At 48.6% G+C, this 27,692-nt stretch overlaps 1 long non-coding RNA gene across 4 annotated transcripts; it reads left to right on the top strand.

Annotated features, from left to right (window-relative positions):
• Nucleotides 1-27,692, top strand: LOC132230246 (uncharacterized). 4 transcript variants are annotated; one of them, XR_009451836.1, is made up of 8 exons: nucleotides 1-1,046; nucleotides 5,106-5,181; nucleotides 11,366-11,462; nucleotides 12,848-13,097; nucleotides 14,471-14,552; nucleotides 20,155-20,260; nucleotides 26,415-26,574; nucleotides 27,621-27,692. It is a non-coding gene; the product is annotated as an uncharacterized LOC132230246 (long non-coding RNA). The 4 variants fall into 4 exon arrangements; XR_009451835.1 differs by lacking the exons at nucleotides 20,155-20,260; nucleotides 26,415-26,574; nucleotides 27,621-27,692 and having other exon boundaries at nucleotides 14,471-15,140; XR_009451833.1 differs by lacking the exons at nucleotides 14,471-14,552; nucleotides 20,155-20,260; nucleotides 26,415-26,574; nucleotides 27,621-27,692 and having other exon boundaries at nucleotides 12,848-13,390.

The following is a 27,692-nucleotide window of genomic DNA, read 5'->3' as shown; positions in this document are numbered from 1 at the left end:
CCGCCAGGCACAAGGCCTGGCGGCCAATGGCGCGCGCCTGAGCCCGGGGCACCGGAGGCTACAACGTCAATCAAAAGGATTTTAACCCTTTGATACTATCCCTGCTGGGCTTTGCTTTAGGCAGGATTTTTTCCGCATTGGTTTTGCTCTAGTTTAGTTTATTTCTTTGGGGGCTACGGTCTTTGCTCTTCATTTCCTTTCAAATGGGTAATAGAGCTGCTTTGACGCTAAGTTAATTTGAAAAATATTTTTAAAAGGTTTAGAAGGACAGGGTAAAAGATTATACTTGCAGTGGTTAAAAGGGGGAACGTGTGCAAGGGTGTGAGTTACCGAAACATCCAAGCAATTTCCCGCTCAGACTATACATTGGGGGGGTGGGGGTGAAAGTCGATCATGCAGAAATAGAACAAAAAAAAATGTCCTTTTGTCATGCAGAAAAGGGAAAAAAATGCCTCCCACCTTACATTTGCAGGTCGTTCAGAGCAAGGTGGTTTTTGATCTTCACCCCTCATTCCTCTTCAGGAGTTGGGGCTTGGATCCCGCTCTTCCCCTGGAAATAATCAGAATAATTTCCAACTGGGCAGAAAGGAAATAGAATTTCAAATGAAAGATGAACAAGGAGGACTTTGATGGCAATGCCTTAGGGATGCGCCATCTCCACCCTTTCCCTTTCCACCCGCAGGCTCTCGCTCGGTTCGGTGGCACTTAGAGGTGGCGGGCTGTGCAGGAGCCTCTCCCCTCCTCCTCGCCAGGCGGGCGGGCGGAGGCGGCGGCGCAGCCTCAGCACCAGGCGCAGGCGGGCCCTTTAAGAGCGACACCAGCCGAGCTGCAGTTTGACATCAGCCGGCCGGCGAGGGCGCGCCTGGAGCCGGAGCACGTGCCAGGATGTTTTATTGCCGCCGCGGCTGCGGCCGGGGCCGGGAGGATGTGTGTGTGCGTGCGTGTGTGAGTGTGTGTGCGCGCGCCCCGGGGGCAGAGAGGCGGGGGGCGGCGGCGGGCGGCGGAGCGCGGGGGCTGGTTCCTGGTCCCCAGGAGAAGCCAAGAAGGTAAATAGCAGCTGCTGTGCTCGAGCCTGGGAAAACTCCGCCCCCTGCCCCTGGCCAGGGCTCATTGGCGCGCGCTGCGTGTGGGGTGTGTGTGTGTGTCCGGGGGCCCCCTCCTTGGGCTGGGAATCCGAGGGGGCGCGGGAGGGCGGGCTGGGAGCCGAGTCCTGTGCTTACTGCCCCCCTCCCCCGCGTTCCCCCGGCCAAGGTCAGCCCTTCGGGGCGGGGAGCGCGAGCCCCAGGGTGGAGAGTGGGGAACGATTCCAACTTCCCACTCCACCCCTGATTTCAGGCTTGGGGTTTTAACTCGGGCGAAAGCCTCACCAGCAACAGCCCGGGGGGGGGGGGGGGGGAGGAGGGGTGGGCGGGGATGGGCCTTCTTGTTTGCTCCTTGCCCCGGCCAGCCCGCCTTCCCTCCCCCCGCGGGGCCTCGGGCGCCCGCCGCGGTCACGAGATGCCTGACCGCACTTAGGAAGCGGCCGGGTCAGCCTCCTGCCTCCGCTCGGCGACTGCGGTTAGAGCGGCTTCGCGCCACCCGCCTCTTCCCGGGGTCCAGGGCGGCCGGGCGGCTCCCCCTTACTGCGCCCGGGAGGCCGCCGGCGGGCGGCCGGGAGGAGGCGGGCGGCGCGGGCGGCTGCGTGCTGCCGGCTGGCCGGGCCGCGCGCCGCGAGGAGCCGCCGCCGCCGCCGCCGGGTGCCACGTGGCGGGCGCCGGGCCGGGAGCGCCAGGGCTCTGGCGGCGGCCTCCCTGGGGGATTTGCCGCGCGGGGCGGGCGACGCGCACTGCCCCGGCCTGCCGGCCGCCTCCTGCCCGCCCTCCCTCCCTCCCTCCGGCTCGCCTGCCCGGGTCGGCCACCCCTCGCCCCCACCCCCTCCGCCCTTCCCGCCGCCCGGGCGCTCGGCGCGCTGTTCCGGCGGCTCGGGGCAGCCCAGGCGTCTTGTTTGATGTCGCCCCCCCTTCCCCCCGCCCTTCCCCAGGCTTGGAGGCCGCTGAAGGCCTGGCACACATTTCTCAGACACTTCATTCCTTCCTTCCTCCCAGCTCCCCACTGAGATAATGTTGTAAATGATTTCACCAGATCTCCTCCCGGCTGAGAGGAGGCGATTCCTGACTCTGGGTGACCTTGTGCAAGCCCCCCTCTTCCTTCCATTAGGGAACGCCACTCTGTGCCAGACAGTGTGTTAATCCCCCGGATTACCACGTTGAGAGAGACAGTGGCAGCCTACAAGGAGTTTCCAGTCCACTCTGGAGGCAGACAGACCCTGATTTTCTGATTGATGACCAGGCATTCCTCTACCGTTCCTTTTTCTTGGGGCTTAGATGATGGCCCGAGAGATCAGGAGAACCTAAAAGAAACACTAGGGCACACATGTGTGGGCAACAGTATTGGTCTATTTGGGCATACAGGGATGCCTAAGATAGGTATTACCCCCAGGAAGCCCACAGACTAGAGGAACTATACTCATAAGGGCAACTAATGTCTATTTCCCAGTATATTTCTCTGGTATGTCCTAGGTTCAATAGAGACAGTTATATGCCTAGATCAGCGGTTCTCAACCTGGGGGTCGAACGACCCTTTCACAGGGGTCGCCTAAGACCATCGGAAAACACATATATAATTACATATTGTTGTTGTGATTAATCACTATGCTTTAATTATGTTCAATTTGTAACAATGAAATTGGGGGTCACCACAACATGAGGAACTGTATTAAAGGGTCGTGGCATTAGGAAGGTTGAGAACTACTGGTCTAGATAGAAGTAAAATGCTGAGGAGGTTTAGGATGATTAAATTACTCATAAGTTGGGGTATCCTGGAAAACTTCCTGGAGGAAGTGGCCTATGCTTTGTATCTTAAAAAATAGGATGAGGGGCATTGGAAATGTGGTGAGTCATGGGGCCGGGAGGATGGAAGTACCCATGGCATTTAAGTCATAGGCTGTCAAACTTGCGGTCCTCATTCAGGGAAATGATTTGGACCCCAGGGTGTGTGACTGGGAGGAGTATAAGAAGCGACTGAAGGAGGAGGCTTGAAGCTATGTCACAAGACCCTTAGATGAAGGACTCTGGACTTATCTTTAGACAATGGAAGGCTATAGAATGCTCTTGAGCAGAGAAGGGACATTAAGGTTCTCCTATGCAAAGATGACTCTGGCAAAAGTGTGGAGAGTGGGTTGTAGGATTTGAAGGCAGAGAGCCCAGTTAGGAGGTTCAAGCCAGTAAAGGAGGTTCCTAAGTGACAGGTGTAGGCTGATACTCTCCCGGAAGCACCTGCCCAGAACCAGCTCACCCGGGCATTGACTGCACACTGTCCAGTGATCCAAGTTTAGTGGAAACCTGCCTTCCCTTTAATGTACCCCCTGTGGCCTGGAGTCTAACTAAGGAATCATTGTGATTTTGACCATATTTACCTTCCAAGCCTCATTTCCACCTTTCAGATCAGCCCTCAAATCTGCAGCCAAACCTTAGCTCATTGCAGGCTTGATTTACTCACTCTTGCCCCTCAGGCTACTCTCTGAGAGAGAGAGAGAGAGAGAGAGAGAGAGAGAGAGAGAGAGAGAGTTTTCTTAACATTGCAGAGCAGGCTGTGCCCTATCATGTTCTGAAGAAATGATGAACAATGTCTCCTTTTGTTGACCTGCAACCTGGGCCAATGGGGTAGTACTTTGTTTTGTTATTTTAAAGAGATGGAAAAGTGATGATGACAGAAAATTGTCTGTTGCTTTTGAAAATGGTGGTGTTTTCCTGTGTGTTTGAAATCCCCTTGGTGAAAGGTGATGAGCCTATGAAGTTACCCTCCTTTATGCCTTGCAGACGTTATAGGCTTCTTAAAATGCTTCTGCTCAGCATCCAATTTTTAAAAACTGCCTAAATACTCTGACCCAGATTCTTCCAAGGAACTAAATTCTTCCAGGGAAGCATGTTAACCCTTTCTAGGTTCCCCCAAATTTATGAGAGTCAGTAACTTCCTCCAGGAAGCTCTGCTATTGACTGCTGTCTGCTCTTGGGCCCTAATTAACTAGCTGGGTATACCAATCCTGTCCTTTCTAGCCTAAAAGTCTTTTATTTTTGGTCTAACTTCCATCTCCTCAGGATTGGGCACCCTGAAGGTACATGGAGAATGTTGAATGAGTGTTGAATATAGTCAAGTTAGGGCCTCACTGCAGTGCCTACAGCAGCCTCCTCAGTCAGTTAATCAGCAACTTGTTTCTGGCTACTTTAGGAGTGCTTAGATTGGGAGAATGAGCAACTAACTAACTCTCTCTCTCTCTCTCTCTCTCTCTCTCTCTCTCTCTCTCTCTCTCTCTCACACACACACACACACACACTTACTTTTAGCTAGACAGAGGGGTCAATTAAGTAACCAAAAATTTGCCATGAATTTGTGTTTGGGCCAAACAAACAAAGATAAAAACCAACCCAGGAAGTTGTGGCCCTCCACCCTAACTGTTTAAGAAGAAAGCTTCTTTGCAAATGTGCTCACAGACTATTTTTCAGTATCCTTTTCCTGGGCAGTGAAAATAGCACCACGTTGACACACTCTCCACCCCTTTCCCAAATGGAGAATTAAGCTCCTAAACTCGAGAAAAGACTTTGGCTTTGGAAGGCTCCTCTTAGATCGCAACGGCCTTTATTTTTCAGTCATCCTCCTTTCTCACCCAAAGCAGAGAGAATATTGGACCGTGTTCATCAGCGGTCACGTCTTTGATCCCACTGTGAGACCAGCAACTCACAAGGCGTCCTTGCTACTGTATCATGCCCCGTTATTAGGACCAGAGGCTGCTGTGTTTCCTCTTGCCCCTTTTCTGCCCCCAAGAAGGGCTATTCTCTGTCTTATTGCTTCACCTGTTTGCTTTAAACCTTAAAACAAATAATGCAGCTACATGTAGTGAGACTCCCCTTTGTCCTGGAGTATCTGAATGATTTGTGGGTTTGGTTTAAAGCTACAGAAAGGAGAGAGAGCGAGAGAAGAAGAAAAAAAGGTATTTTGCCTGAGGACTTGAAGGTCCCCCCCCCCCCCCCGCCCCTTTTCCTCCGCTTGACTGACTTTCTCACACTCAGATTCCCTGCAGCCTGCCAGAGACGTGGTCGCTGCCCTGCCAAGAGCTATCTGGGAGAGCTATTGAAAGAGTCTTGAGTAAGTACACACTGGGCGGATTTTCTCCTCCCCTTGGTACCTGCTCCGCACCTGTACCAGGAGCAGTCCCACACATATCACCTGATCGCAGCCCTTTCAGAGACCGTGAGAAAAATAAAGTCCAGGATAGAAGAGATGTTTGTCGCCTCTCCAGGGCTGCAGCCGGCTCCCCGCAGTCCCAGTGCCCAGGAACAGCACATTCCAGGCCTGCGGTGCTTGCCTGTTTGCCTGTGCGCGTGCGGGGTGGGGGCACCACGACAGGAAGGGGAGGGAAGCCTGAGATCACCTTCATAATGTCTGCCTGGCTGCCTTTGTTTTCTGGCACCTGCCTGACTGGTAGTTTTATGATCCTTTACTAGAATCATTATTATGGTTCTTCTAGACAAGAGTCCATCTATGCGCGTCACAGCAGAATTCATAACTGGGACTTCTTACCTTAGGTTCATGGATGAACTCCCAGAGAGCCTATGAAGCCCGTGAAATGGAATTCAAAATTGTTCTCCATGAATACTTTTTGAAAGAATGAATGGATGTGCTTTTTTTTTTTTTTTTTCCCTGAGGTGAGGGTCCATAGCTTTCAGCAGAATTTCAAAACATTTTGTGACCCCAAAAGACTGAGGGAACTGAGCCAGACAGTCTCCACTTACAAGTGGATACCCAGCTTCAGGGAGGGCAAGGGACTGGCTCAAGGGTCCACAGCACCGTAAGCCAGAGTGGGGGCTAGCCACCAGCTGGGAGCTCTTTCCATCACACTCCAGTGTTGTGGTCCTGGGTCAGTTTAGGGTGGGTTTATAGGGGGCTGTCCCCACCAAAGCCTGGATTGAAAGTGGACACATTAATAAAGACACTTTGAATTTCCAGAACTTTTTCTGGGTCTTAATTCGGAGACCCTGGAGTTGCTCTGCACCCAGTTTTTGGATGGCAAAGGGATAGGCTAGAAAGCCAGGTGTCCAGGCAGAGAAGAGGATTCCCTAGAGCTTGGAGCAAGAGTCCTGGTTGCCATGCAGGGGCATTACAAACAACTGCAGCTCTGCATTCCACCTTTGATAAAAATAAGTCGCTACTTCTGAACAAAACTGCTTAGTTGGTTTCCAGCCAAGCTGGGACCTTGGACTGCTAACTGCGGGTGGAGGTGGAAGACAGAAGCTTTCAACATTGGCTAACGGCAGCCTGTAGTGCTTTCCGCCACCCCCACCTCCTCTTGGAAAACTCGGCTAGAGCCAGAGAGACCACGGGAATGTGCGCTTTCTAATGGGCTCTGAAGAAGGATGGTTGCCAAGAAAGCCTTTCCCAATGGGGTGGGGGCAGGGCGCCCTTAACTCCCACGTTCGGCCTGGCCTCAGCAGCATGGTTGGAAGGCTCTGAATGTGCTCTTGGCTAACCTTTTACCCTCTGAGCAGCATTGCAGTGAGGCAAGCCTGCAAGCCCGGGACACAGGAGGTCGTTCCCGAGGGATCTGACTTGTACCCTTGTGTGTAAAAGGCTCAGAACTTTACCCTGGCTGGTGACTGGGGGGGCCTCTGGAAGGCCCAGGAAGGGAGGCAAAGCCTAACCCCTTTCAACCCAGGACATGCGTTGGTTTGGATTGCTGATAGCTGTTCAGATGGTGATATCAGACCAAGTTTCTCAAAAAATCACAAACAAAAGCAAAACTCAGCTAGCCAGGAAAACTACTTAGGTAAAATTGTGAGCCTAAAAGTAATATGGGACAAATGTATATAACATTTTAATTAAAATCACCATCATTGTTATCTTTGCATTATCTCTCGTTAGAGCCAAAGGGAGAGAGGAGGCAGGGGAAGGGACCTAAAAAGCAGCTGAACTGGCCCCCTCATTGACGGCCCTGGAAAAACTGAGCCCAGGAGGAAGTGACTTGCCCAAGGTCAAGCCGCCTCCCAGAGAGGGTATAGCAGAGCCAGAACAGGCTCAGGTTTCCTGCCCACCAGTCCAGAAAACCACCCCGCTGTATCTCTATATGAGAACATTTTGAAATGCCATCTACAGCAAGTGAGTAACATTACCACGAAAGACGGGTTTTCCAGCTGTGTGCTGGTGAGTGATTTGGGTAGTATGACAGAATATGCCCAGCACAGAGCACGGGTAAATTTCAGGCTTGCTGCGTTGTAACTCTCTTCTTGGATATGCTCATCACTCCATAACCTCTGGAAAAGAAGGGATCTTGATTTCCAAGTCCCGGGAGCTAGGAAGCCACTTAGAGGGTCCACACACGACAATCATCCTGCCTCATGTCATCCCTTCTTATAATGGCCAACCTGTTTCCTTTATTTGTGCTCTAAAAGGAAGGTTGGGGGAGAGACTATTTCCAGCCCTGAATCTGTGTTCTGTCAATACGAGGCTTGTGTTAGGCCGAGAGAAGGTGCGATGCTGGTGATATAGTGAAGGCCTTGGGGCCCGATCACATTGAGCTGCTGGCTGACTCACATTTAGCAGAGGGAAAGGGGAGAAATAGAAGAGGTTTTCCCAGTGGTCAGTAAATGGTATTTGCATGTGAAATATATACAGAGGTGGGCAAAAGTAAGTTTATAGCTGTGAGTATATGAAACAGTTCATCCTCATATTATTTACTAATTATTATATTTATTTGTATTATTATTATTTTGTATCCTTACTTATGACTCATCGTTTAGGTAATGATGGCTGGTAATTTAACCTGTTTTTGCCCACCCTGTATTTTCCTTTTGGATATCAGGCTTAGGGCATGAGAGAAGGTGTTCGGGCAGCCGCCACAAACGCAGCCTAAGACTGGTGGGTGCTGGCACGGTTGGGGCCTTCTGGTCTCTTCCATGGAGTTGGAGGTACCTGTTTCCCTGCTTTGTTGTACTTGACAGTTGACAAGACACTTTTTAGTCCATTGAGACATGTTGTCATTATATATAGCCTTATGATTTAGAAAGACTTTGGTGGGAGGATGGGGGCAGAGACAGGATTCAAGTGGTCAGTGCAGGAGACATTCAACAGGGCCCTGGGCTACTGGGGGCACAGGGTATAGGACAGATGAGTTTTCTGAAAAATAGTACCTTTAGAGCAGGGGTGGGGGACCTTTTCTCTGCCAAGGGTCATTTGGATATTTATCACATCATTTGTGGGCCATATAATATTATCAGCTTAAAAATTCGCCTGCTATATTCAGTCAAACATTTAATTAACTCACCCCTAATGCCTTGGCAGGGCCAGGCCAAATAATTCTTGGGCCTTATATGGCCCTGGGCCTGACCTTCCCACCCCTGCTCTAGAGAGACAAGGCCGGGCAGGGAGCTTAGAGGCCAGGAGAGAACCGCATTTCCTTTCTTAGCCACAGGCGACAATAAGATTTCCAGAAACCGGGACATGGGACCATTTGGTGTAGCATATTAGTAATCCAGAGGATGCATCTTTGGGGCAAAAATGAAAGGTCCTTCCTCCTGGTCAGAAGTTGGGGGAGGCATGCGGGGGAGGAGGAAAGTCAGGAGAAGAGATCTCACTGAGCAAGTAGGTGATTGAGCAGGTTCTAGGAAAGGCATGGAAAGGTGGTGGTCGTAGTCTCCCCTGGGCTGAGGCTAGAGCTGCTTAGTTCAGCGTCCAGTGCCTTCAGGGGGATTGCCTGGAAAGCCCTCGGCAAGGGAGACCAGGCCTGTGACCGAGGGTCCTTGTAGAACTCTGGACTCCACATCCCTTCTCCTCACTAGTTAGCTTTGCTCTGGGCTGTCTGTATTGTCGTCAGCATCACATAAAAACCATGGCCTGGACCCGGTTCAGGGGCTGCTTGGGCGAGACATTCTGTGAGGAAGAGAAAAGAACCTCTCCTTTTGCGGGGTCAGACGACCATGGCCAGCCTTGACTGAAATGCCAGAGGAGCAGGGGAGGGGAGCGCTGTGTGACCTGCTGGTGTGCGGCCGCCTGCCTGACCCACAGAGGGCTCCGAGAAAGTGCCAGAGTGTTACTGGCTTCCCGAGGAGATCGCCACGCTGTGCACGTATCACACATGTATCCAGCTGGGACCTCACCTCGCTGGGCTCCCACAGTCACAGAGGGCCCAGTAACCGCGTTCAAGTAGTTGAATCGTTGTCCGGGGTGGTTCTTCCACCCTCTGCACCCTCCTCATCTGCCCTCAAAGTCTGGCACCTGGGACAGACCTCGATGGTGTGTCTAGAAGTACCTGTCATTAGACAGATGGGAGGAGTCTTGGCTTACTTTCTTTGTGCCTGGTGAGCCTGTGTTGATGGTAGTCAGACAATACAGTCAGGGGTTTAAACCACCCAATTTCCAATGACCCGAACTTAACTTGAATTAACCTTCAAATATTTGAAGAATAATTGCATAAATGAACTTTGACTTAAGTACATTTTATTGGCAATGTCATGGAGCCCTCAGAGGGTTAGCACATTTTCCCATTTTCTTTGGTTGCTGAATCAGAGCTGGGTTAACTTTGACCACTCCCGGTGACTACCTCTGGGCAGCCAGGATACCCTTGCGGACAGCCCTGCTCTGTTGCAGTCAGGTGAATTTAGAGGAATCTGTGGCTGTCCGTGTTTTCCCAGGCCTATCTTTATTGATGGTTATTAAAGACACACCACCACATGGCCATATGAAAGTACAAAGCAATTCCCAGGGTAAGGTTCGTGGGAAGAAGTGAGATACTGAGCTCCCAAATAATTCTACTGTAATCGCAGTCTGCCATATCTGTGTATAGTTAATAAGTAAGACTTAAGCAGGCAGGTTCCACCACTGGGCAGCAGATGCAACGGCAAAAGAGGCCAGTGGGAGATCCCAGGTCCTTCTGGAAAGTGGGAAGGGAACTAAAAAGGAGGACAGCTGGGACAGGAGAGTCTGGTGGGCAGTCGCTGAAGCGGGCAGGTCCCCGTGAGGAGGACTATGGCTTACCTCTGTGTGTGCCCTCACTCTCTTTATGCCACCCCTCATGGAAGAGTGCATGACCAAGAAGTAGAGAGTAATCATGCCCAGACACACTGAGTTCAATAGGTGTAAACACCACACACAAAACCACCTGTTTTCATCGAGCACCCCGCCACACCTGCTGTTTTACGATGGTGAGTGATATTGATAAAGGGGGCTATAAAAGCGAGGTGAAATGGCCTCATATTTAAATAGCACCTTCCTCTGTGAACTTGAAGTGTTTTACAGCTGAGATTTGACTGACCGGGTGATCATTTCTTATAGGAATGTTGACCACATATCTCTATATCTGTTCAGAAAAGAAACTGTAGCAGGTGGCTCAAAAGTAAAGACTTTGGAGACTGACCGCCCTGGTTCACGTCTCAGCTTGCTCGCTTTCTAGCCAGGTGACATGACCATTCTGTGCCTCAATTCACTTACCGGTTACGTAGGGAGACATTCATGTTACCTTAGAGGTTCGTTATGAGAACCACTGTATATAATGTGCTTAGAACAATGCCTGGCATATTGTAAATACAATGTAACTTTTCAGCTGTTTTTAGCATTGCTATATACCAGTATGTGTCTTGGACGAGTAACATAGGTACCCTCATTCATCTGAAAAAAGTCACAAGATGTTAATATTCTCAAAGACACGGACAGCCACTGTGGTAAATTGGTCCATGAGTATTTGACAAAGCAGAAGCGTCAGCCAGTGTTTTATGAATCTCAGGCGGTGGGAGCAGGAGAAACCTGAAAAGGGATCTGGCGGCTTCTCCTTTCCCAGGGAGGAGGGTCTCTACCACCCGAGCACTGTGGATGCACTTTGTCTGCGGCCCATGTAGAGCTTGGTGTGGCCTGGCCCTGATCATTGCAATGAGCCTCAGGCCCACGGAAAGCAGAGTTCTGGTGGAGGCAGGGGCATCAGCAAGATGTGTGGGTGACTCCCCCCCCCCCCCCCCGCCAGGAAGGAATGGGGTGGCTGCAGAGGGACACAACCCAAGAGAGTAATGTGAACAGGCCCTCCAGGGACCCCAGCCGCATTTATATGAGATAAAGATTGGTGGGGAAGATGACTGTCTGAGGTCTTTCCTGCTCCAGCAGGTTCTTGTCGATGAGCATATAATTTGTGGTCCAAACTGGGACACTCTTGAGTGTTAGGAGGTAATGCTTTTAACAGTTATGTCAGGACAACTGGCATCAGCTGGGACATGTGGCCATCCCACTTCTGTGGGCCCAGGACGGCATCTGCTAGTTTCTTCATCCATCTCTTCTGTTATCTTTTCGTCAGGGATGCTTCCTGAGAAGAAATATTCTTCTCCAGTCACTGATGTTTTAGCATTTCAGCATCTGTGGAAGGTGATGCCATTGACCTGCCTTCCATAGAGGTAGGAGCCCGTCTCTGAACCTAGAGTATAAAGGAGAAAGCAGGGTCAGAGGGAGGCTGCCTGATGGTTGGACGGCTGTGCTCAAGGTATGCTTGACATGACAGCTTCCTCTTTGGTTAGAGTGTGTGCTCTGAGCTTCCTCCCCTACCAGTTTGCACCCAGATTGTGGCTACCGCATAGCAGTGCTACCGGGGACTCTTGTACCTACTTACTATGGCTGAGCACATCTGTTTTCCTTAGGCAGGTGAATGTGGAAAAACGAGTGCTAACATTTGAAATCCAAGCCGTTGTTTCATAGCCAAAGGAAGACCCCAAAGGAAGGAGCATTTTCCCACATGAAATATTTGTCCTTTTAGCCTTGAAGTTGACTAAAACTTTAATAGAAAAAAAACCAAAAACACCCAGAAAAATTTTTCCAAATAGGCCAAAGTCAAGGTTTATTCTTTGTTAATTCCCTTAAAAAAAGAAAAAGAAAAATGGCTCCCTCGCCTGAGTGGTCTTCTATGTGCCTATTTAATGATTAATAATACCTTGTGGGCTATTGTTTGATGTGGCCTCTGCTGGTTTGAACAGGAGAATACTGATTCACTCGTAAGGCATTTATGAATCACGAGTGTTTACCCTGAAACAATAAATGAAAGGGGGAGATGAAAAAACACCCAAATATGCTGAATTCTTTGACTAAAAACTGTAGATAACCCTGTGTGGGGTCCACCACTTTCTCTTGGAGAAGAAAGGTTGTGTACAATGACCAAGACTGGGGCTTTGGAGTTTTGTGGATTTTTTTCCTTTTACTTACTGATAGGGTTGAGCCAACTTTCCCACTCCGTTTCCGTACAACATGCATTCATTTTCTTCTGATATGTCTTTTGACTTGTCATCCAGAGGGGAAGCTGGAGCCCTGCCTTAACTAAAGTGGGGCTTCTGGGCTGAAGGGAAGGGATTCAAGAGGCTACGAGACCTACCAGGCCTCCACTGGACCATGATGGGGAAGGAGGCGTCAAAAGATGGCGACTGGTTTGTTGTCTGAACTATGTGGACCCTTCTTCCACATTCCCCGTTTAATAATAACGCCTAGACTTGTTTCCCCTTCTTCCTGCCCCAACGCCTACAGCCCGGTGAAAAAAGACTTCCAAATTTGCCCCAATGACGCTTAAATATATTTTTATATTTTGAGATAATTTTAGACTTATAGAAAAGGTGCAAAAATAGTACATAGGGCTCATTTAACCCTTGAACCAGCTTCCCCGGTGTTACCATCTTATACAATGATGGAGTGATCATTAAAGCTAAGGAAATCATCCTGCTCCAATCCTATAACTACAGACTTAATCCAGATTCCACCATTTTTTCCATTAATAGATTGTGTTTTCTTTCTGTTCCAGGACCCTATCCAGGCTTCCACAGTGTATTTAGTTATCTCATCTCCTTCATCTGCTTCACTCTGTGGCAGCTCCACCATCTTTCCTTGTCTTTCATGACACTTTCAAGAGTCCTAGTCAGTTGTTTCATAGAATGTCCTCCACTGGGTCTGTCTGACATTTCCTCGTGGCAATATTGAGGAGCTGCATTATTGGGAAGAACACCCAGACGTACCTGACGTTGTATTTCACTGCCGTTAAACATGATCACAAGGTTAAGATCGTTTCTCCAGGATTGTCTATGATCAAGTTACAACTTTTGTATTTCCTAAAAGTTTTTTGGGGGTGTACGTGTGTGATATTTCAAAGCAATGCAAATATGCTATTACGCTTGCACTTCTGCCTACTAAATCTCTCAAAGGATCTCACCTGTGGCAATGAATATTGTGGCAATCTAAAAGTCATGTTATTCCCCTCATTCCTTCTACATTTATGAATTGCAACTCTTCTTAAGGAGGAGTCGCATGGTGTTACATTGTGGTAAAGCAGAAATAAAAAATAAACCATACTCTTTTTTTAATTATTATTATTAGTTAAGGTATTACAAATGTGTCCTCATCCCCCCCATTAACCCCCAACCTTCCCCTCCCCCCCCCCAACCCATACTCTTGGAGCCTAAATTTTAGATGAAGAGATAGACAAGCAAAATAAATAAGTGGATTTGATAGTATATTGAATGGTGACAAGTACTGCAAAGAGAAATCAAGGAAGGGAGGGGAGATAGAAAGTGCCAGGAGGTGCAGGTTTAAATTGCATGGTTAGGGAAGGCCTTAGAGAGAAGACTTGAAGCAAAGGAGGGAGCCAGTGTGTGAAGCTTTCTCCAAAGAAGAAATAGCAAGTCCAAAGGCTCAGAGGCAGGACCGCATCCAGCGTAAGTGCTCTAAGGAAGCCAGGTGGCCAGAGTGATGGGTGCCAAGTGAGCAAAGTGGGAAGGGGAGTGAGAGAGAGCTGATGCAGGCCTGGGGAAATTTTACTGACCTGGCTATTGATCTGAGGAAGGCAGGAGCCATTGCAAGATTTTGAGCAAAGAGGTCACATGATGTGACTTCATATTATTAAAAAATCTGCTCTGTGGTTGGCAAGGACAGAGGCAAGGAGACCCTGCTTAGGGAGCTATGACATCATCCAGGTAAGAGATGGAAGTGGGTTGGACCAGAATGGTAGCAAAGAGGTGATTGGATTGTGCATGTGTTTTGACAGTAGAACTAACCCTGCTAAGAAAGGTCTTCAGCAGCTTTGGCCACCTCCTGAACGCCCAGGGCATCTGTCTTCCCTCTCCCACCTTGAAGTGGGGCTTCAGGAACAAGATTGAGAAGTGCAGGCTGGCCACCTGGAGTCCAAGCTCTGCAGTCCCTCATTGGAGCCTTCTTTATCTGGGTCTACCTTCATTTTCTCTGCACCCCCACTTCTCTCTGCCCCAGGCCCACCTCTGCCGAGGCCAGCCCACCACCGTTTGCTCACAGTCTCCCACCCCTGCTCTGCCAAACAAGAGCCTTCCCCTCCTTTAAGGTTCAGCTTTGCCACCCCCAGCCCCTCTAGGAACACCTTCCCTCTGGTTGTTGACACTAACTAGACTCTGCTTCACAGGTGCAGCCTCGGAGACAAACAGGCTCTCAGACGCCCCTGCGGCTCAGGGACCCTGGAACACAGAGCCGGCACCGAGCGCTTGGTCGGCATGGTGCTTGGTTTGTTGGTACATGGCATACGGTGGGATGAAAACATTATGTTTCCTCTTAGTTATCCAAGCACATTTTGCATTATACTTCACATATATCCGTACTTTTTTTTCATGTAAAAATAACTGTTTTTGCCTCTCCCTCTGGCCAATCTTTCAAGTAAAGTTAAAATTCCAGAATTCCTCTTGTTGGTCCAATCTGTGTCCCTGGGGGTCCTGTGTAGCTCAGCCCAAGAAGTCAGATGAGGAGCACAGGGAGAAACAGGCATCACTGAGCGGTCATTTACTGCTAATGAATTTTGTCTCTTTATCTACTGATTGACTGAATGTATCAAAATGCATCTGGTTAGAAATTTTAAGCAGTACAAAAGTAACCCTTCCAGCCCAGTGGCTCAGTGGTTGAGCATCGACCTATGAATCAGCAGGTCACGGTTTGATTCCCAGTCGGAGCACATGCCCAGGTTGTGGGCTCAATCCCCAGTGTGGGGCAATCAATGGTTCTCTCTCATCATTGGTGCTTCTATCTCTTTCTACCTCTCCCTTCCTCTCTGAAATCAATAAAAATACATTTTAAAAAAGTAACGGTTCCATGGGTGGCCCCATCCCCCAAGCGGTGTCCCAGAGGCAGTCACTCTCACCTGTCCCTTAAATACCCATTCGGAAGTCACTAATGAACAGTCAGTGGCTGGTAGTAGACAGTCACTATCAACTGCAGGTAAACTGGGGCGCCGTGAAAACCAGCCCAGCTCTGCACTTCCCGGGGCCGTGGCAGCTCCATGCAGAAGGGCTGGCTCAGCACAGCCAACCTGCCATTTTGATTGTTGTCGTTGGCTCAGACCACACAGGGGTGAGTTTGCAAAGACACCACACTCAGTGGAATTGGGCAGTTGGTACCACCTTCTTTGGCTCTGGTTTTGTGCCCTCACAGGGAGATTCGTTGTCATTGAGATTTCCCAGGTTGGCTGTCGCCTCTCCCTCAAAGCCAGCCAGGGGAACACAGCCAAAAGCTACATCAGGAAGAAAGGCCGGTGGGAGAAGGGTTGGAGGAAGCCAGCCCCCCCCCCGAGCTGCGATTACAGCAATGCAGGGGATTACAGGGAGTTTCAGGGGGAGCTTTACCCCCCACCCCACTCCCGGGCTCACCTGAAAGGCAGCCCTCTCCCTCCACCTTTCCCGTGGGAATTCGGCGCAGCCAGCAGAACCCCTGAACTCTGCTGGGTCACTGCCAGCAACTTTCAAGCCATTCCCCCTGCCGACTACCGTGACATGATGTCGTTTTTTATTGAGGCAAGATTAGATTTTTTTTTTTAAGTTTTCAAAAGTGTGGTTCACATGATCTCTGGTACTTTTCCTATTGCTTGAAGACCACAGAGCTGCCAATTTCAATTTGCTTCAGCTTTTATCACTAGAAGAAGCTTAAAAGAAAAAGAAAGGGGGAGAGAGGCTGGATGAAAATATTCCCCTCGGCCTTGGCAGTTAGTATGAGGGTGGCAGGGGACACACGCATCGCTCACTCCCTTTTGTGTAACGGGTGTAACAGGAAGATGTCAGAAGATTGAAGCTGGGACTGGCGGCTGGACAGCATACAATGTCCTCTAGGACGAAGGGTTTTTATGCTATAGCCAGAAAGGGAACGTGCAGCGTGGAGGCAGTCACAGCAGCCAGGACAGTATTAAAGAGAATGCTGATCTATATGGAAATAGGTAAAATAAACTCAAAAAAGCTGTTCTTCCTCTTAATTCTAATTTCATTAATTCTTCTCTTTGGAGGCAAGATTTCCCATTCATTCATTCATTCAACATATTTACTAAGCACATATTTACTATGTTCCTGGGAATGCAGGATGAATAAGGCAAAGTCCTATTTTTTAAGAAAAACTGAAGAATACCTATTTGCAGGGATCATGGTTTTTCAGATGCCAACTCAGCCCTCAAAATGGGTGGTGTGATGGAAAGTTAGGAAAAACGTAAGATCGAATCCTATTGTTTTGGCATAAAATCAGAGAAAGAGGTCTGGAGGAGTAAAGGACACGCTGGGGAAATAAATGTCTCCCACTCCATCGGGATCTTGGAGGAGAAACAACATGTAAATATCACCACCATTGACTTTCAGATTCCTAACAGTCCGATGATCCCCACACCAGCCTGTGCAGCAGGGAGGGGCAGCATTCATCACAGCTCTGCATTGCACCTGGCTCATGGTAGGTGCTCAGTCAGTGTTTGCTGAATGACTGTGGGTAAACCCCCAATTTACAGGGCGAGACAGGTTCAAGAGTAATCAGGAGATGGATCCTGAGTCACCTGGTAGTAAGTGGCAGAGGCTGGACTTGAACTCAGAGGTGTTGAGTACACACATCAAGGCCCGTCATTCCTCCTAGAGGCACCACTCTCTAAAGATTTCTCCAAACTACTGCCCTTCCTTTGACTGGCAGGAGAGTGTCTCTAGAGTCAACATCCCCCCAGGTTGCAGTGAGTTTTTGGAGAGCAATTTCAATGTATGGAGGACAAATTGACCACAACTGTGGACAGGACACGCCATGAACAGACCTGGTCTCCTTGGAAGTTTCTCCCAGGGTTGAGTTGGTTGGATTAAGAAAGCTGGGTGTTGGCTGTTCTTTGGGTATAGACTCCTAAGCTGTCCCAAATTGAGGTGGAAATATTTTGTGGAAGTCTATGCATCTCCCCAACTTCTTCTGCCTCTGTCAAACATCTGGATCAGAAAAGGCTGGTTTTAGAACAAACTTGTGAAGAAATCACTTCCAATTTGTATCTCATGAACCTTGATTTTTCTCCTCCACTGAGGGATAGAGTGGGGCAAGTCCCGGGGAGTTTTGAAGGATTCACCAGGGTTGTAGAGCAAGGAAGACTAATTCCACTGGCTGGAAGGAACCGGAAAGCCACCGAGTCCCTGCCCCTGCCTCCAGGGACAGAGGATCACAGCACTGGATAGGCCCTGCCAGGAAAGCAGTGTGGGGACGAGAAGGAGCCTGCAGAAAAGCAGAGTCTGGGTGAGAAGGCGACCAGGAGGTGGAAGCCCATCTTCCTGTCCACTTGACCCCGAGAATATGAGGGAGTGTCCAAAGCTCTGGACTGGAAGTCAGGGGAGGACCGAGTTTTAGTCCTGCCTCTGCCGTAGACTCACAGTGTATGTCCCTGAGGACCACATTCATTGCCTCCTCTCTGGGCCTTAGTGTCCCCATGAGTAGTCTCACGGTTTCCAACCAATGCCTGGGAGGAGTTTCCTCCCAGGGAGTGCGGGCAGAGCCTGGGGTGCTGAGCGGGAGGGGCACTTGCAAACCCTCTCACCCTTCTACCAGGACCATTTGGCTTTCGCCTGTTCACACATCGCATATTCTCATACCATTTTGTTTTTTTAAAAAAACAGTTCCATTGGTTTTTGTGTTTAAGTTTGAAAACCACCAACTAGATCAGTGGTTCTCAACCTCGGTTGCACATTAGAATCACCTGGGGATCGTTTTAAAATCCTGATTTCTGGGCCTCATCCTCCGGAAATTCTGTTTCTTTGTTACTAATGTTGTGGCCCCACCCCATAACAAAGAAACAGAATTTCCGGAGGATGAGGCCCAGAAGTCAGGATTTTAAAAAGATTCCCAGGTGATTCTAATGTGCAGCCAATGTTGAGAACCACTGAACTAGATGCTCTCAAAAATTCTCTCCAGCTCTAAAATCTCAAGAGTATTCCCTGTGCCTCCCTGGCTTTTGAATTTTTTTCTCCTCTCACCTGTAGTACATTGTGCTTTAGCCACTTGAATGTTTGTTTTTCTTTTCCCAAAGGCTCCTTGCAGCCCGATTCCACAAATAATTATGAATATGTGGGACCTGTTTCAAAGGCCACCTGGGCCAGGTTACCTGGCTCTCAAACTGCTCATACTTAAGCGGTATAGGCTGGAGACAGTTGAACAAAGATTTACAAAACTAAACAGTTTTCCTTTGAAAATTCTTCATCAATAACTGGGACCTTGTCTTATTTCTCTCATCCATAGCCAGTGTGTGTAGGACACTTAATAAGTGCTTAGTAAATATTTGCTGAAAGAATTGATGAATGAATGTCTCATTTCCATCTTGGGGGGGAATCACAGATGTATCCCTAGCTAAGGGCCTTCCCAGGACTGAGTGGAGCTAGGTAGACTGTGTGGGCTCTGGGATTTCCTTTTATGAGCTGGGCTGATTACAGCTGTTGGGAGTTGTTACCTTTTATGGGTTGAATTGTGGTCCCCCAAATATATGTTGAAATCCTAACCTCCTGTACCTCATAATGTGACCTTATTTAGAAAGAAGGTGGTTGCAGATGTACTTGGTTAAGATGAGGTCATACTAGAGTGGGGTGGTTTTATAATCCAATCTGACTGGTGTCCTTAAAACAAGAGACACAGAGGAAGAAGTTGACCATGTGACGATGGTGGCAGAGATTGGAGTGATGCATCAGTCTGGGAGCGCGTTTCACTTCCCCCGAAGAGCGGGGCATGCTTGTCTGAGTTAAACGTTATGCAGAGTCATTGTCCTTCTCTCCTCAGAAACGGTGCCCCTTGCTTCTGAGTATCTTCCCCAAGTTTTGTTTCATCCACTTGTCCTGGGGTAGGTTTCCAGTTCTGGCTTCTCCTCTCGTGCATTTGATCACAGAAATACAGCCCCCTTCCATCCCCAAGGAGATTCAGGAATTTCATAGGACCCACCTCATTTCTGGTTACTGAGTAACTGTTGGGGCATCGAATGTCAAGGCAAAGAAAACAGAAGGGCCTACGTGTTGGACCAAATTACCTCATAACCCAAGCTGTTCCCATGGTGTCTGCTTGCACTGTCTGTCAGCAACTCTTTCATCACCAGCCCCACTTGCATCACACTGTCCTCAGCACCCAACCTGATCATTGTCACCTGCTTACAGCACAGAGCACAGGAGCACAGGTGAATGGCAGCAGCTTAAGGTTTTGATTTAGCCTGGGGCAGTCTGGCAGGACGCAAGACAGGCAGGGCCTTTTATTTTCAGCTTTAAGAATGGACGATGTGAATGGGAAAGGAATGAGGAGCTTATTGTGTTTTGATTCAAAACTCACCATTAACATCCCAACCTGGATTTCTAGCCCAAAGCTTTTCTCAGCAGTAGAGGTGGAGAAGGGCAAACTACCGCCCCCCCCCCGCCCCGCCCCCCGTACCACCCCCGCCCCCCTCCCCCCGCCCCACATACACAAACACACTCCTTCCCCAAATCTGACCTAGGGCTTTCCAGCAGGAAGAGAAGGTCTGGTGCCATTTCTCTGGCCTGGGAGCCACAGCAGCAGTGCCTGTGGATGGACGTCTTCGATCCACCCATCTTTGGGCTTTAGTGGAGAACCAGACGTGCTCCCTTAGGCTGCATGTGTGCAACTGCTTTCCACCACTGGTGCTGACTTTAGTGTCTCTGAGAGATTGCCACAAGGACACAGAATGAAAAATGGTCTCAAATAGCAAGTCACGGTTTCCTCAAGTTAGAGCTGGAAGAATTGGGAGGAACCCAAAAAGGCTGTACTTACTCGGTGCTGATGTTAAATTCATTCACTTGCTCACTCACTCATTGACTTATTTACTCATTGATTCAACAGACATTTCCTGAATACCCCCTACAGGCCATGCACTGTGTGACATGCTGGAGAAATAGAGACAAGGCCACAGTTCCGTGACACTAATGTGACTTGTGCCTAAGGAGAGGTATGTCCGGGGGTGGATGGAGTCATGGGGAAGAGGACAGCTCCACCAGTGGCCTGGGAAACCCAGAGAAGAGTTTTAGTCCTGGGACTAAAATAGCGGTTTTTCAAAGCATAGGCCTTGGGTCCTCAGCATCAGAATGACCTGGGGAGTTTGTTAGCTTGCAGATTTGCAGATTCCAGACTGCCACCCAAGCCAACGGAGCCCGAGTCTCCGGAGTGGCCCTGGGATATGCATGTTGAGTCCCAGGTACTAAGGTGTAGAATGTCCAATTCAGGAGCTTTAAAGCCTCTGCCGCCCAAAGGATATTCCGGCGAGAGCCACGCCAGTGAGCGTCCAAGTGAAGAAGGACGTCTGGCCCTCAGAGAGGCCCAGAGCTCCAGGGCGTGACAATAAACTCATTGTTTTATGTCTATTTTTTATTGATTCCAAAGAGGACGGGAGAGGGAGAGAGAGAGAGAAACATCAATGATGATAATCACTGATTGGCTGCTTCCTGCACACCCCCTATTGGGGATCGAGCCTTCAACCCAGACATGTGCCCTTGGCCGGAATCGAACCCGGGACCCTTCAGCCCACAGGCTGACGCTCTATCCATTGAGCCAAGCCAGCTAGGGCTAAACTCATTTATAACTGAGACTGCACTGCGGTAAAGCTGAGCCTATTATATCTTTTTGCAAAATTCAAGGACAGAGCTCCATGTCGCATAACTGATTTTGTCTCAAAACTTTAGGAAATCGCTTTTCTGTCCCTGTCTCTTAAAGGAGGTTGTTTGTATAAGAAGGGTTGAAGACATGCTGCACAATTCCATTCCGAGGAGATTACTGGGGTGAATTGTTTATGCTGCCTGTTGCTCAGCCACCTGCTCTGGGGATTAGCACTCTCCTTTGAGGCTCTGTTTGTGGGGGACCTGTGTGGTTCCTGCTTACAGCTCCAGGTAATCTTCCACTGTGGAGAGAGAGCTCCACCCAATTTCCAACAGTTCTCAGTTCTCAACAAAAAGCAAGAGGAAGGACAGTGAAGGGGCAGGCTGTGCGACACTTCCCATAATGTGCTGTTCTGTTTAGTGAGTAATAACAGTTGGAGGAAATCAAAGCTGAAAGTTGGGGTCCCCTTGCCATCCCTAGAGTCCCCTCCATGGCATTGCAGGTGTTGCTGGAGTTTGGGGTGAATAAGACGGACACAGCCCCTGGCCTCGTGGTGTTTATGATCCACAGGGAAGAGAAACCCATTATGATGGAGTTCAAGGAAATGTGGTGAGTTATATTCGTTCTCCCATGGTCCTCCATGCCTCATGGTCCACCTGGCCCAGGACTGGATGGCTCCTTGGTACCTGAGATATCCTTGTCCTGCATTTATTCGTGCCTTCATTTGCAAACATTTGCTAAAGCCCATGTTATATGTCATGTTGAATGAATTGTGTCCCAGACTCTGTGCTAATAACCTGAGAGGCTGATAAAAAAAAAAAATGATGAAAAGCCTGGCCTATGTGGCTCAGTGGTTGAGTGTCGATCTATGAACCAGAAGGTCACAGTTCGATTCCTGGTCAGGGCACATGCCCAGGCTGTGGGCTCCATCCCTGGTGTGGGTCATACAAGAGTCAGCCAGTCAATGATTCTCTCATCATTGATGTTTTTATCTCCTTTTCCCTCTCCCTTCCTCTCTAAAATCAATTAAAAATATGTTTTTAAAAAATTGAGCAAAATGCAAAACCTTGTCCTAAGGATCTGAGTCAAGTGAGAAGTCAGATGAGTAAACAAATTGCATCACCGCTGGGAGAATGGCTCAAGTGTACAGTCGTGGTCTGTACAAGGCCATAGGGGAGTGTGGGTTGGGGTCCAGGAAGGGCAGAGCGGTCAGGTGGGACCTGGATCTGGAAGCATCCAGGGTTTTCATTCTTTCGGTATTTCCCAGTCAAAAGGTGAGCTGATATCTGTTCATCACTCAGTCATTCAGTAACTGTGGATTGAATACCTACAATGTCCTTAGTGAACCAGCTGGATGGATTGTCAGATCTAACCAATCAAACCAACAACTCTCTCCTGGAAGGTGACAAATTGCTGTCAGTCACTGGGGACCATATAGAAGAAGTGGGAGAATCTGTCTCTTGCCCTCAGGGCATCTGCAGCTGAACTGAGATGGCCACATGTGTTCAGTCACCTCCAGAGCTCCTCTGTTTAGAAAAAGGTGGATCTGGCCCACTGGCAACAGAGAGTTCCCTTCTGGGGGGAAGTGAGATGCCCTTTCATCTGGGTGAGGCAGTTTAAGTACAGCTCTTAAGTTTTGTAACAGAATGCCTGGTCTGTTGTCTGCCAGGTTGGTAGCTAAAGTATGAGCATCTATAGGCAGCTAATATATATATGAACGATAAAGTTTATTTTATTATGTTCATTAAAATCTAAAAATACAGCAATAGGTGAAAGAAGAGAACTGATCTAATTATTTGATATTTTTATTTCTTCCATGCTTTTACATGGTTATGATCATTGCATATGCATAATTCTATCATCTGTGTTTGCTGTTTAATGTTATAGCGACATAAACATTATTTCAAATGACTACATAGTTTTCTTCATTTATGTACCATGATTTACTTAATATATTTAAGTATAGAACTTTTAAAATATTTATTTTTCTTAAGATAAATTCCCAGAACTGGAATTGCTAGTTAAAGAGAAGCATTATTAAGACCCTCAGTACATATTGTCAAATTGTTTTCCAAAGGGCCATACCAGGTTTTATTTCCATAGTATATGGAATGCATGAGTTTAATTCTAAATTGCCTGCTATTTATTCTTGCTGAAAACATAACTGAAATAATAAATTAAGCCCCATCCTTGTATGTGATTGGGTCAACAGAAAGAAATAGGTTTGAATTATATTAGTTTAGTTTCTTTACTATGTATTGTAAATTAATACTGTGCCCTTAACTTTTATTATAGGTTATTATAAAACAAAACAAAAAAGACACATTTGGCATCTTTTGCTAAACCATCATTGATGATCCCATCCATTGTGTTATTCAGAGTCCTTTATAACAAGATATTCCTCTTCAACTTCAGCCATATTTCCATTTTCTTAAAATTGGATAATGGTTCCTAGGATACCAAGAAGCTCATAGTTCATATTCATGTTTTCTAGAAGTAAGGTCTTAAAACCATCTTTTGGAGTGATTGAGAACAGGCTTAAGGACCACTAGCCAAATACACATCAAAGTAGCAGCTTAATTGACAATGAGGTAAGCTTCCAAAAGGTCGGGTTCTCTTTTAACCCCTGTATGGAGAATGGGGTGGGACCTCCTACTCCCTCCCTGAACTAGACTTTGGGACTTGCCTGCTCTGCCAAGCAGATGCTGAGCCCACATATTCAAGCTACTGCAAGGAGTAGATTACAGGCCTGCTTCTAGAAGGCTGGTAGAGTGGACGCAGCAGGAGAATGGAGACCATCCTGCTTGTGGTGGTGGCAGTGGGCAGTGAGGGACGATTCCCCATGCAGGTGGCCTATCACAGAAGTCCAGGGGGACAGAGAGCAGGAGCCTGCCCTGCTCTGATCAGACCAAGGAGGACAGGCAGTGACTGCATCACAGCGCCCCTGACTCAGTGACCCCTCCTGGCATATGTGGACCTCACCCATCTCATCAGCGACTCCTCTCTAAGAGGAGAGACATGGAAAGTTCCATGCCAATTCTCCCCTTTTGTGGCCTGGGGCAGGCAAGTCTCTCCTCGACAGAAAGGTGGAGAAGAGAAAAGGAGGATTGCCCCCAAGGGTACTGAACTGCGGTAGCCAGCTTAACCAGATGTCTAGCATAATTGTCCTTTTCCGCCCTCCGTGATGTTTCTGATTATTCCCTCCCCTTGTATCTTGAGCTTTGCTATCATTTAAGTGAACTTATTTTTTGATTTTAAGCAGCCTAAATTTTTGTATTATATTATATACAAGTAAATAACATGTGCTAAACACAGTCAACAGATCAAAACAGGTCCCGGGTGAGAGGCCTTAAAAGCTAGAGTCAGTAAGAACTCCAGTTATCAGGCATGATTTTCTATGGGCATCCAGGCTTGAGTTGTGTTTGACTGGGTGTGAGAGTCATGACTTCAAAGGCAGTGCTGGGGGTGAGAATAATCATGAGTCAATATGAACAATTGTCATTCCTTTAGCCCAGTGGTAGGCAAACTGCGGCTCGGCAAACTGCGGCTCATGAGCCACACGCGGCTCTTTGGCCCCTTGAGTGTGGCTCTTCCACAAAATACTGACTCCTGCGCTTGGGCCACGAAGTTTCAATCGCACTGTACTTGCGCGCCCGCACGTGGTATTTTATGGAAGAGCCACACTCAAGGGGCCAAAGAGCCGCATGTGGCTCGCGAGCCGTGGTTTGGCGACCCTGGCTTTAGCCCTTTACAGTATGTAAAGCACTTTAACATCTATTGGACTGCGTAATCCTCACACCAGCCCTACGGAGCAGGTACTATTATCATCCCCATTTACCCATGAGAAATGAGGCTCAGAGAGGTCGAATGGTGGGTCTGGGACTCCCATCCAGGTCTTCTGGCTCCAAATACCATGCCCCTGTCCTGTACTGTTCGAGCTGAGGAGACCCACGTGACTCTAGAGAGCGTGGGAAACTGTGCTGTTGAGTTAAGGCTGAACCCGATGAGGAGGTCCCTGACAGCCAAGCAGCACAAAATTAATGCAGAAGAAACTGAGAGCCATCGAAGGCTTTTGGGCAGGAGTGTCATGATCCAGATGGTGAGATCCATCCATCTGATAGCTCGTGTGCAGGGGTTGGGGAGGTGAGAAGGAGGGAGCATAGGAGTAGAGATGCTCAGAAGGTGGAGTCTGGAGGAAGCCTGGTCTCCAGGTGACATTGTTCGTGCCCACGACATTATTGGCTTTTTCTTGGGATTTATCATGATGCCCCAAGTTGGAATTAGATACAATTGACATATTCTGTCCCTCTCATTCCCCATCTTTATTAATGAGCCAGTATCCCGGATGTTTTCTCCATGTGGTTTTGTTGGTTTTTTTTCTCAGCATTTCTGCACTACCTCACCTCAGGACCCTCTCTATAAGCAAAATTGTGATTAAAATAATGCCCTAACATGACAATGAGTTGGGAGAAACGTTGACTTATTATACTTAATGAATAGTTACTGAGAACCAACTACGTGCTGTTGGGGGGCAGGACTGGGAGAGAGGGTATGGGGGAGGGAGAGGGTTTGCAAAACTGGCTCCTTCTCACCCTGGGAGGGAGAGGATTAGGTGTGGATCCACCCTGCAGGGTATGTCCCACTCGGAGGTTTGCTTTGCTGTGTGATCAAAGGGTGTCTCAGAGAGGCCAACAGGCCCAGCCTCAGAGGTTAAACCGCTCCTTCTGCTCTGCTGTGGCCGCCCCTGAAACTGGCTGCCCCAGAAGAGGGAGTGGGAGCCTGTCTTCCCCCCTCCTCCACCCCTTATCTGCTCCCCTGGGGCTGCACTGGAGCGCCCCACCCTCCAAGGGGAAGTCTGTGCTGTGAGGTGCAAGAGGGCACCTGAGTCCAGCGACACTGACTCGCCGTGTGCCCTTGGGCAAGTTATTTCTTGTCTTTGGTTCCTTCCTCTTTCAGAATCGGAGCAGTTCCTTGTAGCTCTGAAGATCTGAGGGTGATTACTGCAGAATTGCATGGTGTGTGTGTGTGTGTGTGTGTGTGTGTGTGTGTGTGTGTGTGTGACTTGCTGTTTAATAGGGTGCTAAGACAGCAGGGGAGTCGTCCTTCCCGCCCCCCACCCCCTCAGCCGCACACGTGTGGCTCTCATTACTGTCAGGAGGCCTTAAGTCGGCCACATGGAGATGAGAACAGACCCCTTAATTAGGCACTGCTCCCAGAGCGAGAGAGGGACCAGCCTGGGCCTGGCTGCCCTGGCCTCATGGGGAGCCCAGCCTGCAGGGCTGGAGGGGGGTGGGAAGGGGAGGCTGCGGCCAGGGCATCTGAAGGACTCAGCAGGTTTACACTTCACTGACCCGATGGATGAATGGGGCCCTGTCCACCCACATGGGGGCCTGGAATCTTCAATTATGGCAATTACATCAACAGGTCGGAAGGGCAGTGCTTTCCACTGAAGAGGTTGAGGGATTAAAAGAAAAATCCTAAAGCCACTGTTTTATTTCTTTCTTTTAAAGGGATTGGGTTGATGGAAGAAGACCCCCATCAGCAGTCTAATTGGGCTGTGGGTAGAAAACAAAGATGTGCCATGTTTGGGGGGTAAAATCTGGCTGGCATGTGCTCACCAGCCTCTGGACTCTGGCTCTTCCCTCAGTCGACTTCGCACTACAGTTCCTGGTGGGTGTGCATCTCCCTTGTCGTCTTCCTGAGGACTGGACGGGCACCTTCATCTCTGAATCCTCCCAGCATGCAGTGCAGTGGATGATAGTTAAGACAGCACTGAGCTGGTGTCAGAAGGGCTGGATCAGACCTTGGAGAAATCAATTAGTCTCTCTGACCCTCAGTTTCCATATCTGTAAAATGGGTATAATGCTCGCTATCCTTCCTCCTTTCTAAGGTTTTGAAGAAGACACTAGTTCCTGCTATATACTTGAGCTGATGGGCTGGTTTCTTTCTCTCAGCCACCTGTTGGGTAGATAAGACTCAAGTGTGGCCCTTGCACCAGCCGTATGGGTGTCACCTGGGAGTTTGTTAGAAATGTAGAATCTCAGGCCCCACCCGAGATCTACTGAAGCAGAACCTGCATTTGACCAAGCTCCCCAGGAAATTCATGTGCACAGTCGAGTTTGAGAAGTACCTCTATCGACTGAAACTTCACATAATAAACATTAATTAGTTAAATGAGTGAATGACAAGGAACTTTGTGGCCTTTTTCTCATTTGTAAAATGAGGATAATAATACTTGTGTGTGTTTTTTTCCCATATGAGGAATGATGTGAGGACCAAATAAAAAAGTAGTTTATAATTGTAAAGGTGTTTTATCATCACTCACTAACCCATTCAGCAAACATTTGCTGAGCAGCTATATAAGGCAGGTTTGGGTTATAAATGTGTTCTCTGTTTATGAACAATTGGACGCATTCTAAAAGTCTGCTTTTTAAAAGAACTGAGTGCAAGATAATGTGGTAAGGGCTGTGAAATAGCTGTGCTCACCACAGGGAATAAGGGGGGAAGCCGTCAATTCCGATTGAAGTTCAGGGCTGAGTGAGGTGGGAGAGCCTTCTCTGAGTGGGTGGCATCGCACTTTTGTAGGCATGAACCAGGTGGAGAAGAAAGAAAACATCCTCTGGCGGCTCTGAGGTCTGACTCGGTTGGTAAGTACAGATGGGAGAGGCCTTGCTGCCGGTTAGTTTCTTTTAGGCCCATCGTCTGGTTTCTTTTAGGTTCCAGTCTTGCATTGGGGCCATCAGAGAGCTGTTGTCCTGTCTACACTGCCAACTGCCTAAGAAGACATC

Source organism: Myotis daubentonii, chromosome 3 (genome assembly GCF_963259705.1).
Source record: "Myotis daubentonii chromosome 3, mMyoDau2.1, whole genome shotgun sequence".
NCBI lineage: Eukaryota > Metazoa > Chordata > Mammalia > Chiroptera > Vespertilionidae > Myotis > Myotis daubentonii.
The sequence above is the reverse complement of the archived record's forward strand: the minus strand, read 5'-3'. Positions and strand labels throughout refer to the sequence as shown.